The following is a 15837-nucleotide window of genomic DNA, read 5'->3' as shown; positions in this document are numbered from 1 at the left end:
AACTTATCCTTGAACATGATGATATCTTTAACTTCATCAGTTTTATGTTAGGCATAAAACCTTCATTCATGAATGATAATAAAAAAGCATATATCAAACAGGTATCGAAATAAAATATATTTAAAAAATTTAATAAAATAATATAAATTAAAAACATCGCATTTTGATGTGAATAGTGCAATTTTAGGAAAATATTGTATTCGTCAGCGTACAGTTTCAATCATGAGGCAAGTTTAAGACAATTGGTGAATATTATATAAATAACACATAGCTGAGAGGTTGATAGAGTAGATTGTTACCCCGAGAAAACATAGTCAACTGAGGCGAAGCTGTTTGTGTGTGTGTTTTTTTTTTAAATAGTTTTTTTTTTAGTATAAGTGTTGTTTATTGTTATTTTTAGAGAACACTATAGATTTTGACAATCAAATATTCTTTGTCTAACGAATAACAAAAAAAAAAAAAACACTTTGAACAATTTCATATTTTTATGAAGTAAATAAATTGTATGTTCCAATTTATGTTTAATTTCGTTGGATAAATTTCATCGGTTTTTTGCATTTGCACCGTTCAGTATTTCATTTGCGCACTTAATAAAGTATTCCATTTGGTCTATTTTACAAATTACAAATGCGGAACATTATTTTTATCCAATGTATTGATATGATTACGGGTAATATACCCTTTTCCTTCTATCGAATTTCGAGCTGGATAAATTTAGTCTACAAGTTTCTAAAATTATTTACATTAACAAGTGAAGAACCACTTTTTTTTTATCACCACAAAACACATTGACCTTTAATATTCATCGAAATTTTTACAATATAAAATAATTAGGTTTGGAAAGATTGCCAATAAGACAATTATTACCAGAGAACAAAGGACGAGGATGGAAACAACTATCACCCAGAGAACAAAGGACGAAGATGGAGACAACTATCACCAAGAGAACAAAGGACGATGATGGATACAACTATCACCCAGAGAACAAAAGACGATGATGGATACAACTATCACCCAGAGAACAAAGGACGAAGATGGAGACAACTATCACCCAGAGAACAAAGGACGAAGATGGAGAAAACTATCACCAAGAGAACAAAGGACGATGATGGATACAACTATCACCCAGAGAACAAAAGACGATGATGGATACAACTATCACCCAGAGAACAAAGGACGAAGATGGAGACAACTATCACCCAGAGAACAAAGGACGATGATGGGTACAACTATCACACAGAGAACAAAGGACGATGATGGACACAGCTATCACCCAGAGAACAAAGGACGATGATGGATACAACTATCACCCAGAGATCAAAGGACGATGATGGATACAACTATCACCCAGAGAACAAAGGACAAAGATGGAGACAACTATCACCCAGAGAACAAAGGACGATGATGGATACAACTATCACCCAGAGAACAAAAGACGATGATGGAGACAACTATCACCCAGAGAACAAATGACGATGATGGATACAACTATCACCCAGAGAACAAAGGACGATGATGGAAACAACTATAAACGTCACTGTACGGCCGTTGACGATGTACACATCGCAAATGAGTTTTACTGTGCGTATTGCTCTGTGGTTGTTTATTCTACATTGGCTAGATGTATAGGGGAAGGGTTTAGATCTCACAAAACATGTTTAACCCCGCCGCATTTTTGCGCTTGTCCCAGTCAGGAGACTCTGGCCTTTGTTAGTCTTGTTTGTAAGTTTTTAAATTTTAGTTCATTTATATGTTCTGGAGTTTAGTGTGACGTTCATTTCTATTGAACTAGTACACATTTTTGTTTAAGGGCCAGCTGAAGCCCGCCTCCAAGTGCGGGATTTTCTTGCTGTGTTGAAAACCCATTGTTGGACTTCGGCTGTTTTCTGCTCTTTGGTCGGGTTGTTGTCTCTTTGACATATTCCCCATTTCCATTCTCAATTTTGTCCTACCGTAAAGTTAAAGGCCCTGGCATGACAAAATGTGAAAGACCAATGGTCTTATTTATGCTATTATCTATAAACGAATTTCAAATACAAACATAGCAGACCACAACCAATAACAACCACTGAATCAAGACAAAAGGTTGACATCTCTCAAAAAAAAAAAAAAAACCAACAACAACCACTGAATTACAGACTAAAGGTTGACAGCTCTCCAAAAAACAAACAACCAACAACAACCACTGAATTACAGACTAAAGATTGACAGCTCTCCAAAAAACAAATAACCAACAACAACCACTGAATTACAGACTAAAGGTTGACAGCTATCCAAAAAACAAACAACCAACAACAACCACTGAATTACAGACTAAAGGTTGACAGCTCTCCAAAAAAACAAAACAATCAACAACAACCACTGAATTACAGACTAAAGGCTGACAGCTCTCTAACAAACAAACAACCAACAACAACCACTGAATTACAGACTAAAGGTTGACAGCTCTCCAAAAACAAACAACCAACGACAATTATTGAATTACAGACTAATGGTTGACAGCTCTCCAAAAACAAACAATCAACAACAACCACTGAATAACAGACTAAAGGTTGACAGCTCTCCAAAAACAAACAATCAACAAACAAACACTGAATAAAAGACTAAAGATTGACAGCTCTCCAAAAAACAATCAAACCAAGAACAACCACTGAATTACAGTCTGAAGATTGACAGTTCTCTAACAAACAAACAACCAACGACAACCACTGAATTACATACTAAAGATTGGCAGCTCTCTAACAAACAAACAACCAACAACAACCGCTGATGTACAGACTAAAGTTTGACAGCTCCCCAAGAAACAAACAACCAACAACAACCACTGAATAAAAGACTAAAGGTTGACAGCTCTCAAAAAAACAAACAACCAACAACAACCACTGAATTACATACTAAAGGTTAACAGCTCTCTAACAAACAAACAACCAACAACAACCACTGAATTAAAGACTAAAGGTTGACAGCTCTCTAACAAACAAACAACCAACAACAACCACTGAATAAAAGACTAAAGGTTGACAGCTCTCCAAAAAACAAACAACCAAGAACAACCACTGAATTACAGACTGAAGATTGACAGTTCTCTAACAAACAAACAACCAACAACAACCACTGAATAAAAGACTAAAGGTTGACAGCTCTCCAAAAACAAACAACCAACGACAAACATTGAATTACAGACTAATGGTTGACAGCTTTCCAAAAACAAACAACCAACGACAACCACTGAAAAACAGACTAAAGGTTGACAGCTCTCCAAAAACAAACAACCAACGACAACCACTGAATAAAAGACTAAAGGTTGACAGCTCTCCAAAAAACAAACAACCAAGAACAACCACTGAATTACAGACTGAAGATTGACAGTGTTCTCTAACAAACAAACAACCAACGACAACCACTGAATTACATACTAAAGATTGACAGCTCTCTAACAAACAAACAACCAACAACAACCACTGATGTACAGACTAAAGGTTGACAGCTCCCCAAAAAACAAACAACCAACAACAAACACTGAATAACAGACTAAAGGTTGACAGCTCTCAAAAAAACAAAAAACCAACAACAACCACTGAATTACAGACTGAAGATTGACAGTTCTCTAACAAACAAACAACCAACGACAACCACTGAATTACAGACTAAAGATTGACAGCTCTCTAACAAACAAAGAACCAACAACAACCACTGATGTACAGACTAAAGGTTGACAGCTCCCCAAAAAACAAACAACCAACAACAACCACTGAATTACACACAAAAGGTTGACAGCTCTCTAACAAACAAACAACCAACAACAACCACTGATGTACAGACTAAAGGTTGACAGCTCTCCAAAAACAAACAACCAACGACAACCACTGAATAAAAGACTAAAGGTTGACAGCTCTCCAAAAAACAAAGAACCAACAACAACCACTGAATTGCAGACTGAAGATTGACAACTCTCTAACAAACAAACAACCAACAACAACCACTGATGTACAGACTAAAGGTTGACAGCTCTCCAAAAAACAAACAACCAACCACAACCACTGAATTACAGACTAAAGGTTGACGGCTCGCTAACAAACAAACAACCAACACAATACAAGGCCATACACCACAAGTACAGGATAAAATACTATGGGGACGAAGTCCCCAATTACGATAGAAAAATCAATGAAAAAAAATTAAAAAAAAATCAATCTACTAATGAACTCAAAATCGTTAACTTTTTTTTCAGACTTTTTTTATTTTCCCGCATTTGCGCAAAAATCTATTTCTTTCTTCCGGTCTCGGTTGTCACGATACTTATAAAATGTTGGAAGGAGCATCATATTGTTTCCCGTAAATTTGTTGTTTTTGATAATTCTTTGACATGAAAATAAAAACGTTACCTAATGATTTGTTTATATTGAAAATGACATCACAACTAAAATCACTAACAACAGGTCCAACGTCGGAAACGTTTCCGTATTTCCGTTTCTTTTTTTTAACAGATTCTGAAGTTAAAATATGCTTGAATTAAAAAAAAAATAATGTATACAGACTTCGTCCCCTTTCACAGGTAACTCCTGCATCATATTAAAGAGAAACTCATCATGCAATAAATATAATCACAAACCAATTCAAGCAGGGTATCTGTAAGCAACACTTCTAATGTTTTGCGACTGTGTAATATAACATCTGCCATACATCAGATACTTATCAAGAAGAAAGAACATTTTCCTTTTGCTTCGGTTTTTTTCTAACGAATGCAGACATATAAAGAGATCTAATGTGAAGTAATTAGTTGAATATCTTTATAGTATCCATCAAATGAACTCATTGAACCCAATTTATCTGCTTATTTCGGATTACACTTTGTAACAGATACATTTTGGTTGAAATTATTTCAAATGAATATGATCTTACTTGATCATTTAAAATTGGCTCTAATTAAATGCTAATTTTATGGATGCAATTGAAAAATCGATTTGTTTTTAAAATGATGAAAATGCAAAACGCACCAAAACGCATCCTTTATCCGTCCATTTTCATTTATTCCATTAAATACCAATTAGGTTGATACATGCCACTTTTTGTTACCTTTAAAGTTTAAAACCGTTATGGTTTTAAAATCATTGTCAATAACGTTTCTCGATGATGAAATGAAATTAATTAATGTTAATATGATGATTGGTTATTTTCTGATTTTGTCCTTACATCTATTTTTCTTTTTAGCAATTTATGAAATATGTACAATGTATCTGGCCTTACGTAAGGGGTTCGTGTTTCTTCGTGTTTCTCAAACTTCAGTTTTTCTGTGTAATGTTTTATAGGCCGATGTTTATCTTTTTGTGGTTTCTTCAGGCTATGCCGTTGTCGGTCTATCTAAGATTTATGAATTTGCCCCCTTTTTTTCTTTAATATAAACATGATTGATTAATTGATTGGTGTTTGCTTTTAAAACAAATGTTCAGGAAGAAAACAATTTAACAAGTAATACAATAGGTATGTTCTGTAATAGAGGCTGTCCGGGATGAAGTTCGGGGAAATTTGTACTGCTACTGGAAAATGAGGGTATATTTTGATAGGGATTTACTTTGCAACAGGCCAACTACAGATCCCTAAAAGAGTTGTTGCAAGGGTTCTTAAATAAAAACAACAGTAGTATACCGCTGTTCGAAATTCATTAATCGATTGAGAAAAAAACAAATCCAGAAAACAAACTAAAACTGAGGGAGTTATCAAATATAAGAGGAGAACTACGACACAACAGAAACACAACATTAAAATGTAACACACACAGAAACGAACTATAATATAACAATGGCCATTTTCCTGACTGGGTACAGGACATTTTAAGAAAAAAATGGTGGGTTGAACCTGGTTTTGTGGCTAGCCAAACCTCGCACTTTTATGGCAATGTTAAATATAACAGTAAAATGACACCATTACATGACATGAATACAGTTCAACATTACGGACAGAGAATTACGCAAATTAACAATACAATACAGTACATTTGGACAACGAAACAACAGAAACACGTGCATAGAGCCTGGCACTCTTTCTACACGAAACAAAGGATTTAACGTCCCTATTCTGACCGGACGTATCTGTTTCTTATAATTCCCGCACAGTCGGACGGACGCTCAACTTTGTCAAGAGTTTTTTTAATAGTCGAAAGAAAACCAAAGTAGCATATTTCTATTCCCCAGTCACCCTTGGGAAAATATAAAAATGAAAAGCATCCTGCGCTTTTAACAATTTTCTTTTTTAAACTGCACTCATTAAGGATCATACACCCCTAGGGAAATCTTTTGCAAATGACGAAGGACTTTAGCTACAAAATGACACAAACATGAAGATAAATAGTATTATTTACCTGGTCAGTTTCCTCAGTTGCACAATAGAAAATGAATGTCCATGTACAAAGCAAAGAAATGAAAATATAATTTATATTTAACTTCATCTCGTCCCAATTTTGTATCTCTTATTCAACTGCTTTTTATACTTGAGAAAACATTATGATATATCATAAATTGTCAGCACAATAAAGCGAGATTTATCATTTAACAACGATAAGCTAATTGAAGTTAGCAACAGTGATGTCAGAGTCCTGGAAAACAGGTTGCACCATTTCAGTATCGAAAATGCGCATAATGTAGATTTGTAAGACAATATGTAATACAGTAGTTCCATATGTTTTTGTGAAATCTTAATTTAGAATGTTCAAATACAAGAAGTGGGACGGCCTACCTTCTAGATTTACGATTTTCTCGTTTGTTATTATCGAAAACGTTTCTTTCACTATTAGTCAGTTTAATGCTTCTTATCGCTGGATATAATATTGGTTTCTTGCCGCATTATGTTTGTTTATATTTTTTTTTATCAGCAAATAATAAAAGAAGACGTTTATATGATGAAAGAGAATTCTTAAAATGTATGTATTGTGGCGTACACTGTCTTACTTATTTCAATAAATATTGTCATTCTTAATTATAAAATCTGTTCAGTAATCCTATTATCTTGTTTACAAAAATAAGTTTAGTATGATTAGAATTGAGGGGGACATTCACATACATTTCAAATTTGCAAAAAGGAATAATTACTTATCATTTTTCATTGAGTCTTTAACAAATCATTGAAAACAGGCCAAATAAGTTTAATATAATATATTATTTAATAAAAAAAAAATGAAACGGGGACTTGGAAATCGTCTAAAGTCTAATGTGATGTTGACGAAACACGCGTCTTGCGCATTTTAAAAATCATAAACCATCTTTGATGGGTTTTTTTTTAACTCTGAATTTACACTTATAATGTATCACTCTCAGACTGAAATTCCACCAGTAGAGGCATCGACCATGTGCTAAATAAATACACGAATCATACTGAATCCAATGCCGCGAAACAACACTTACCAAATCATGCAGAGCGAAGTTAAGAGAATAAAGTGAATTTATATATTCCAATTGTATACATTTCGCCTTTGACAATTAATTACGCAATGAACTATTTAAATGCAATGGCAAGGGGAAGGATTGATTGATTACTTCTTGCAACGTCCAGCAGCAAGTATTACATATACATTTGGACGAAAACACGTTAAATTAAAATCTAATATGTTGATTTTGCAATGTCGCTCTACCATAAGGAATATATTATAATGTAAAATTTAAGATGATATTGTAAAATGAGGGTCTGTTGGATAGGGCAAAAAAACTGTCCTTGCAATAGGCCTCTTACAGATTCTCCAAGAGTTGTCACAAGAGTTTAACGTGAAGAATGTGCTGCACATTCGCTACACGAGGCATCAGATTTAACGTTCCAATTCTGAACTGACGTTTTATACATGCTGCACAATCAAAAGGCCGCTCCTATTTTGCATTGCTATAACTGTCGGATGGAACAAGGTCATGTGATTTTTACACCCCAGTAAACAGTTTTGGTATAAGGAAAATTAGTAGACATGTTTTGAGATTGCCGCAAAATTGTTTCATCAAGGTCCGGTAAAGGCTTATTTTGCCCTAAAATTTGAAGTACATCTGATGAAAGATTTTTGACATTTTTTAAACACTTAAGTGTCTTCTTCAGTAGATTCAATTAGTTTATGTATAAGATTTGAACTGATATGGTCATGAAAGACGCCTAAATTCAAGCTTAAATATGAAAAATCTATCAAATATGCTACAAAACGTCACTTTTCAGATGGTTTTTGTCTAAAAAGGAAGTGGCCGCATTCGTGTTCAGTCTTAACCTTTATAAATGTTATGTATTATCATCAAATACAGCATATGTTTAAATATTAAGGCTGAACACAAGTGCGGCCATCTCCATTTTAGACAAAAACCGTGAAGATTTCCGTAATTTTGCATGAATTAATGATGCTATTACGTGATGTATGTACATTGCATTGTCAAAACCAGCTCATAGTTATGTAACAAAAGTACACTACTTCCCAATAAATAGCTAAACGTTTACATTTTTAACAAATTTTTGAAATGCTATATTTTGAGGCCAAAAAGGGGTCTTACCGGGCCTACTCAGATCACATGTAAACAACGAACAAAATAAAACAAATAAACAGTTATTGAATATTTAAATTACTGATATTATATTTGACTATTTTCCCCCTTAAACATAAACAATATTTTTTAATTTATCATGTTTAATTATATAGTACATGTATTTGATGGTTAAATAATGAACATTTTTAAGTGCGAAACAACGTTGAGAAAAATATAAAGTTGAATATCTCTATCTGGAGTTGATATTTTTTGGAAGCTCAAATGTGTCGTTGTAAATGATGATAAGATTGATGATAGATTATATTTTACTTACAACGATGTGAAGGTATATTGAAGTGATAATTTTGCAATAAAAGGGGTTTAATTATTTATGGTGTTGCATCTATAGAGATTGGAATGACATTTTTATTATTGTAATATTATAAAGCTTTTGTTTGTTTTACATGCTTTTGATTTTCAAGTGGGATGACACAAGCAATCATTTGGCAAATAGGATTGCAACAAATAAAAAGGTTCTTTTTTTCTTCCATAATGATGATAATTTTAGTGTTAAAAGAAAACGATGAAAATGTTGGTTTTTTTTTAAGTATGAAGTAGTTTCCATCCTGTATTTTCAATTATGATGTAACAACATTGTTCATGAACATTTTATGTAAGGATGAATTTTTCTGTTGATTAACGTTAAATCAATGTTGTAAACACTATTAGGTGTGTTTTGCTGGGAATATATTGCTTCAGTGTCACCCAAAATGTATATGTAGATAGAGCTGCATTTTTATGCACCTGTCCTAAGTCAGGAACCTGTCAGTGTTCAGTTGCTGTCGTTTGTTTGTGTGGTTCATAAATGTTTCTCGTTTCTCGTTTTTTATATAGATTAGACCGTCGGTTTTCCTGTTTGAATTGTTTTACACTAGTCATGTTGGGGCCCTTTATAGTTTGCTGTTCGGTGTGAGCCAAGGCTCCATGTTGAAGGCCGTACTTTGAACTATAATTGTTAACTTTATAATACATTGTGACTTGGATGGAGAGTTGTCTCATTGGCACTCATACCACATCTTCTTATTTATAAAGAGTATTTATCTTCTCATTGTTTGTCTGCTGTCAAAATGTTTTTAGATGATGAGAACTTGTTTTTTATAGTACATTAATCAACTTGTTAGTGAAATTGGTAGCTATCTTACTCGAATTTCGCAATACTAGATTGCTCCACAACTATAAGAACCCCATGATTTAACATGATATTTACTTCGTGAAAATCATTTAAGATATGCAATCACATCGGGTCTAGTGAAGTAGGAACTTCGTATCCTTCCTGAGCACACTAAATTGTTTAACAGAGGTATATGTTGCTTTTGCCCACATGTTCTGTGTTGTATTTCTAGTACAGTTTTGATGCCTGTGCTAGATTTCTGTATGTAATGATCTTGTCTATCGTCTGTCTTCAAAATAGATTTTCATTTCAAACATCACATTCGATTACTAGTATGTAGAGAAATTACATCTATCATTATGCTTTAAAACTTGTGCAATACTAGTATGAGTAAAAGGAAACGTGGGATATCTTTAATGGGACAATAGACAAACGACAAAAAATAACCAAAAAACATCTAGAAGGCATGATACAGTCTTGAACAATTCATTCTATTCTATTTGTCCTTTTGTACAGGACATTACAGATATTCATGTAAAAGTGTGTCGTCATAAGAGAAAATGTCTGACTCCACAAAAGAAAACTGACTGTTGTATGACGTCAATAGTTTAAGTGTCACAAATTATCGGGTCAAGTGTCGAATTTCCAAATAGAGAAAAGGTATATAGACAGATGTATAAACAAGTTTTAAACCGAAAAGAAACAATCAGTTTAATCCACCATTTTCTACATAAGGAAATGCCTGTACCAAGTCAGGAATATGACAGTCGTTTTCCATTCGTTAGATGTGTTTGAGCTTTTGATTTTGCCAGTTTATAAAGGACTTTCCGTTTTGAATTTCCCTTGGAGTTCGGTATTTTTGTTATTTTAACTTTTTCAGTAACTCTGAAATAACGGTAAAATACATGATAAAAACAAAACACGATCTACAAATTTTACCACAATAAAGAATGGTCGCAGTAACTGAAAGCAAGCTCAGAGTACTTACATTTGTACAAGTAACATAATGATATGAAATCATGTCGTCCAAAACTTAATGTCTTTGATTAGACAAGAGACATTTCTCAACACCCTACTGTATTACTAATTTGCGCATTTCAACAGGAGAAACAGTAAACATGTCACTAGTGGAGCACAAACTGTTGAGAAGTACAGAGCAACTGCATGAGTTCTTCCCCGTTTTGAATTGAACTTTGTGTTGGTTAGCATATAATTGTATAGCGCAATCTGATTGAAATATAGCACCTGTGTCCACGCTTTGCCTTATTAGTGAAGATTGGACACTGGTTATGTATTTTGAACAGGTTGTGTGTAGTGTTTTGTGGCTCGTTGTTCGTCCATGATTTTGTCTGTCTTTCTACGACTAACGTGTTATTATTGTCCCTTTGGTCTTTTCCTTCTCTGTAAGTGTCGAATTTGTGAAGTTTCATATCTTCAATCATGTCAACGTATACTGAAGTAGTGAAATGAATGAAAAGGTATGCTGTTTTTTAACCATTCAAAAATTTATTCAAGGCAATGCTTCCTTATGAAAAAAATAATACGAAGGAGGTCATTATTTTAATATGACAAGATGCGAATGAAGCAAAATAATCATAATAAATTGGTCTAATTCATCAGTGACACACTTGCATAGAAATATAAAAAAAATAAAGACATGTGATATGATTGACAATGAAACAACTGTTCAAATTACATGAATGTAAGCAAATGTACTAAATAGGTCACCTTACGACCTCAACAATGAGCAAACTCAAAACCGTATAGTAAGCTATAAAAAGCATCGGCATGAAAAATGTCCATTGGAAAAATATTTTTGTTTTTAAATCACTAAATTAGAAATATAACAGTTACAATAGGAAGACAATTTGGTTACAGTTAATTGTACCGAGATATAAATTGTATTTACACACAATAGTGATTTCTGATTTTTGTTCTCTATACTGTAGGAAGATTTATTCAACTTTTTTTTCTTTCGGGGATGTGATTCCATTATCCTTTCTGGTCTTAACATCTAACTATCGGACGAATGTCGCATAAGGAACATAAAAAGCTCACCTTCCCTTTTCAGAGTACATATCTTTTAATGTATTTTATTTTAAGTTTGCAGTTGTTTCTTCTTCTAGACTTTAGGTTTTACACGTACTTTAGTACTGGTCACATAATTCCATTTCATGTTGTTTGATGGTAAATGTGATCTTGCTACTTCATCAACTGATTCACAACTGCACATCATATTATCAAAATTGACATAATAAGACATTTAGATAGTGTTGGCGTTCCATACTCTTCACTGCAGACATGACCATGCTTTACTCATATGCCATTACTCATATGCTTAATTTGCATGAAATATTTGCCACTGGACATTATACAAGCAACAATCAGTCATAGGCTTTTATGTGATAATTATTTTTACTGGGTGTAATAGATATGAGCATATAAGATAAGCGTCAATGGCCAATATAAATATATACCTTTTTCCAAAAATATATTTTCCATGGTGTCTATAATCTTTATAAAATAATATTAGTTTGTATATGACTTCAGAATTATTTTCATATCTGTATTCATTTATGTATTTTTCACATGTAAGAAAGAAGAAGTATACTTTTTTGTTTATCAAAAACAAACATGAAGTCCAAAACAACTATTTACAAAATCCATGTCTATGTCACCGAGTCCCAAGCTTAAGTATTTACTATCTCATGAAATACTTGACGTTTTAATTCAGAAAATGTTTTTAAAGATTTGATGATTAAATTATATATTCAATGAATATTGTTCTTTTGCTAGTCAAGATTTAGAAAGTCAGTATCCGTAGTCTCCCAACACTGCTGTGACAATCTGCTTACTCCATATCTTAAAACTGACTTGAATTCATATTTCTTGTTGGCATTCTTTACCACTATATTAGCTACTGTTTTGTCTTGTCCTTCCCTGTGAGTGTCGAATTTGTGAAGTTTCATGTTTGCCAACGGCCCTGTAATGTATTTTTAAAAATGAGGTTAAAATATATTCATCCTGTGTTCACTATTGCAGTATTTACTGCATATATGGCTAAAGAACTGAAACTCATCATAGATACCAGGATTAAAATTGTGTACGACTCATCAGTGACGATCTAATCAAGTAAGTTAAAAAGGCAAAATATAGTACGAAGTTGGAGCGCATTGAGGACCTAAAATTCTGAATGTAGGGGTATTGTTATTTTATGAAAATCTACATATGTGTGTTGTGTTACAAGATTGATTGATTAATTTGAACTTATGGGAAATACCAGATTTTTAAACGTACATTTGTGCTGAAGACAGATTTAATATGCTTTCTGTGACATATTCTACAGGGGCACTCTCTATTGATGAGGACTGTATGTTGACACTCAAATGTCATTTGGTTATTTTGTGTTGACGTATATCCACCGTTTTGTTCGTATTTCACTAGGTAGATACCGCTGCTAGTGGACTCCTAGTTCCCGAAGGTATCATCAGCTCAGAAGTCTTTGTTCCCTTTTGAATAATGTCCATCTTTTCACCTCAAACAAGTAACCACTATAGTAACTCTCAGTTTTGCATGATAAATGGGTATGAATTCAATTATCCAAAGGAGTATTTCTTAATTATACCAGTTCCGTATTATATTTAAACCAGCGGTTATACATGTACATGTATGCTACTAATATATGTAGAACGGCCGCAAAAGCAGTATTCATTTTTTTGTACACAAACGAAGTACTGTATTTTGCATATACAATGCGACCGGTACACGAGCTTGATATCGTCTTGCACGTGTGCTTTTAAATTTACTTTATAGATATACACAATACAAATAAATAAACTTATGAACTTGCACGATATACGCTTACCTAGAATACCGCTGTAATCAGTGTTAGGAGTTGAAGCATCAATATAGAATTGTAGTCCACGCAGCGACCCGTCAGATCGGCATGCTTTAATCTTCATTTGCTTAGAGGGGAAAGGTAAGTCACAAATTTCTCCGTCGTTCCACTGTCGAAAGGTAAGATCCTCTAGAATCATGTCTGGATACATTGTAACTTGGTGATCAGGAATATAGGCTGCATTGATATAGTCAGCACTATACACCTCTTTTTTGACAGTACTTTCGCATAAGCTAGTCTTTATTCCCAATGATTCATCTGCGAAAAACAAAAGGTAGAAATCAATACTGATTCTACTCTATAATCTACTCTATAACAAACTTCAAGATTTGTTTGGAAATACTGAAACGGAGCGAAATGATCAATACAAACTGAATGGAAAAATCGTAATGATGGAAAACTTGAAAATTTAACGACAAATACGATATGAAATGACATTAGAAGAGAATTTATTGCAACGTAGCAGGATATTTTGTGAAAATTAGTCTTAATCTAATCTAAACCGCAAAATAATAATGTCTGCTCTTTTTGAAATGACTTTTAAGTTAAAATGTATTATATTTCTGTTCATTGTAATTAGTCATACAATTTTTGCATCTTCACTGCCCCTTTTGTAGAAATATACGATAAGATAGAATAATTATTCGTCAAATTTTGGTTGGTATCATCCCGCGTAGATTGCCAAATGAATTTGCATGCTAGCTCAATTTGAATTTAATTTACTCTGCATAATGTTCTGATAGTGCAGTTAAACAATATCACTACCGTCAGATATGCATTTGTATGTATATTATTTTTAAAACTTACTTCTAACCAAAATTCAAACTTTGAAGGAGACGTGCAACCGGAAGTGACGGTCATCGAGATTATTAATTGATTCCAGCAGTTAATGACTTATGCAGCAAACAGCACTTATGGACACTGGTTAATTTAATTGCATTTTTTTTCAATTTGGAAGGTTGATAAATCGGTAAACGGACAGAAAGTCACAGGACATAAAGTCACAAATTTGATGGGACAAAAAGTCACAAATAATGTGTTGACAATTGTTCGAATATATAAGAGAAAGAACTTGAAAAATTTCATTTTATTACATATACCCATTTTTAAGTTTAGGAAATTATTCATAAACCTTGATAAATGAAAATTTATTAAATGTTAATCATGCTAAGGATATATTTCTTGGCACCATGAATTCATATTAGTACCAAGCCACTTTGACATTTTGTTTTCATAACAATTATTTGATCATTATTGATATTTATTGAATAAATTTTAATAACAAAGTTGCTTTATATATATTGTTCAAGAAAAAAACAAAAACAAAAAATTTTAAATTAGAGTTTTCTTGTTCAATCAAAAATAATCTCTAAACTGAATTGTGACTTTTTATCCTGTGACTTTTTGTCTGTGACTTTTTGTCCTGTGACTTTCTGTCCTACATTCGATAAATCTTGACATTCATAAACAAACATTACGTCTTTCCAAAGATTTTGTTTTAATCATTGAAAGTTGTAACACTAATATGAAGGATGCATGAGCAATATCATATTAATATGTACACGTTTATATAAAGAATACAAATACCTGTGATGATAATATACATGTACCTACCGCCATGTTTGATCAAAATCTTTTGTTTGTGTTTTGGAACTTTCAAATGCATACACAGTGGGTCTTCAAGTCCCTCGATTTTGATGTAAACTGAAGGAACAGAGTTTCCTACAAAAAATAAAAGAATCATATTAATAACAATTCCTTGACAATATCAAATTTTGCTGATTTGAACATGATTTTTTTTTAACTTGGTGTTATCAATTTTTTTTTTTATTAATAACAGGTAATTTTTCAACTCGATGATCAATCATATATATATATATATATATATATATAAATAGCCTGATAACCACACACAATTATCACAGCTAAAAGTTCCCAGTTCGAGAAGAAAAATAGATAAAGTCGTTTGGAAAAGGCTAATAGCTAATAACAGGTAAAAAAAATAGTTTTGAAAATTATTTTCATTTACCTGTGTACGTTATTTTATTATTTGGCGGCATTTTGTAGAGGTTATGGTTGTCTTTCTGATATTTTTTTTACATCTAACCCCCTTGTTTTATTAATTTTGTATTTACATTGTGTCATAGATCAAATTTATTCGACCAGTCTGAATTGCTCTGAATTTTACTTAAAATTACTCGACCCAGTCTTAACCACACTCGGCTGTACTGATTTTTACTTGACCCTTATCTTTGCTATTGAAAATAGTCTCAACTATTACTCGA

At 32.9% G+C, this 15837-nt stretch overlaps 1 long non-coding RNA gene across 1 annotated transcript; it reads right to left on the bottom strand.

Annotated features, from left to right (window-relative positions):
• Positions 1-11547: 11547 nt before the first annotated feature.
• On the bottom strand, positions 11548-15268 carry LOC127700064 (uncharacterized). Its single transcript, XR_007981418.1, has 3 exons — positions 15167-15268; positions 13520-13810; positions 11548-12637 (listed from the first exon to the last, which is right to left on the bottom strand). It is a non-coding gene; the product is annotated as an uncharacterized LOC127700064 (long non-coding RNA).
• Positions 15269-15837: the final 569 nt, after the last annotated feature.

Source organism: Mytilus californianus, unplaced genomic scaffold, assembly GCF_021869535.1.
Source record: "Mytilus californianus isolate M0D057914Y unplaced genomic scaffold, xbMytCali1.0.p SCAF_47, whole genome shotgun sequence".
NCBI lineage: Eukaryota > Metazoa > Mollusca > Bivalvia > Mytilida > Mytilidae > Mytilus > Mytilus californianus.
The sequence above is the reverse complement of the archived record's forward strand: the minus strand, read 5'-3'. Positions and strand labels throughout refer to the sequence as shown.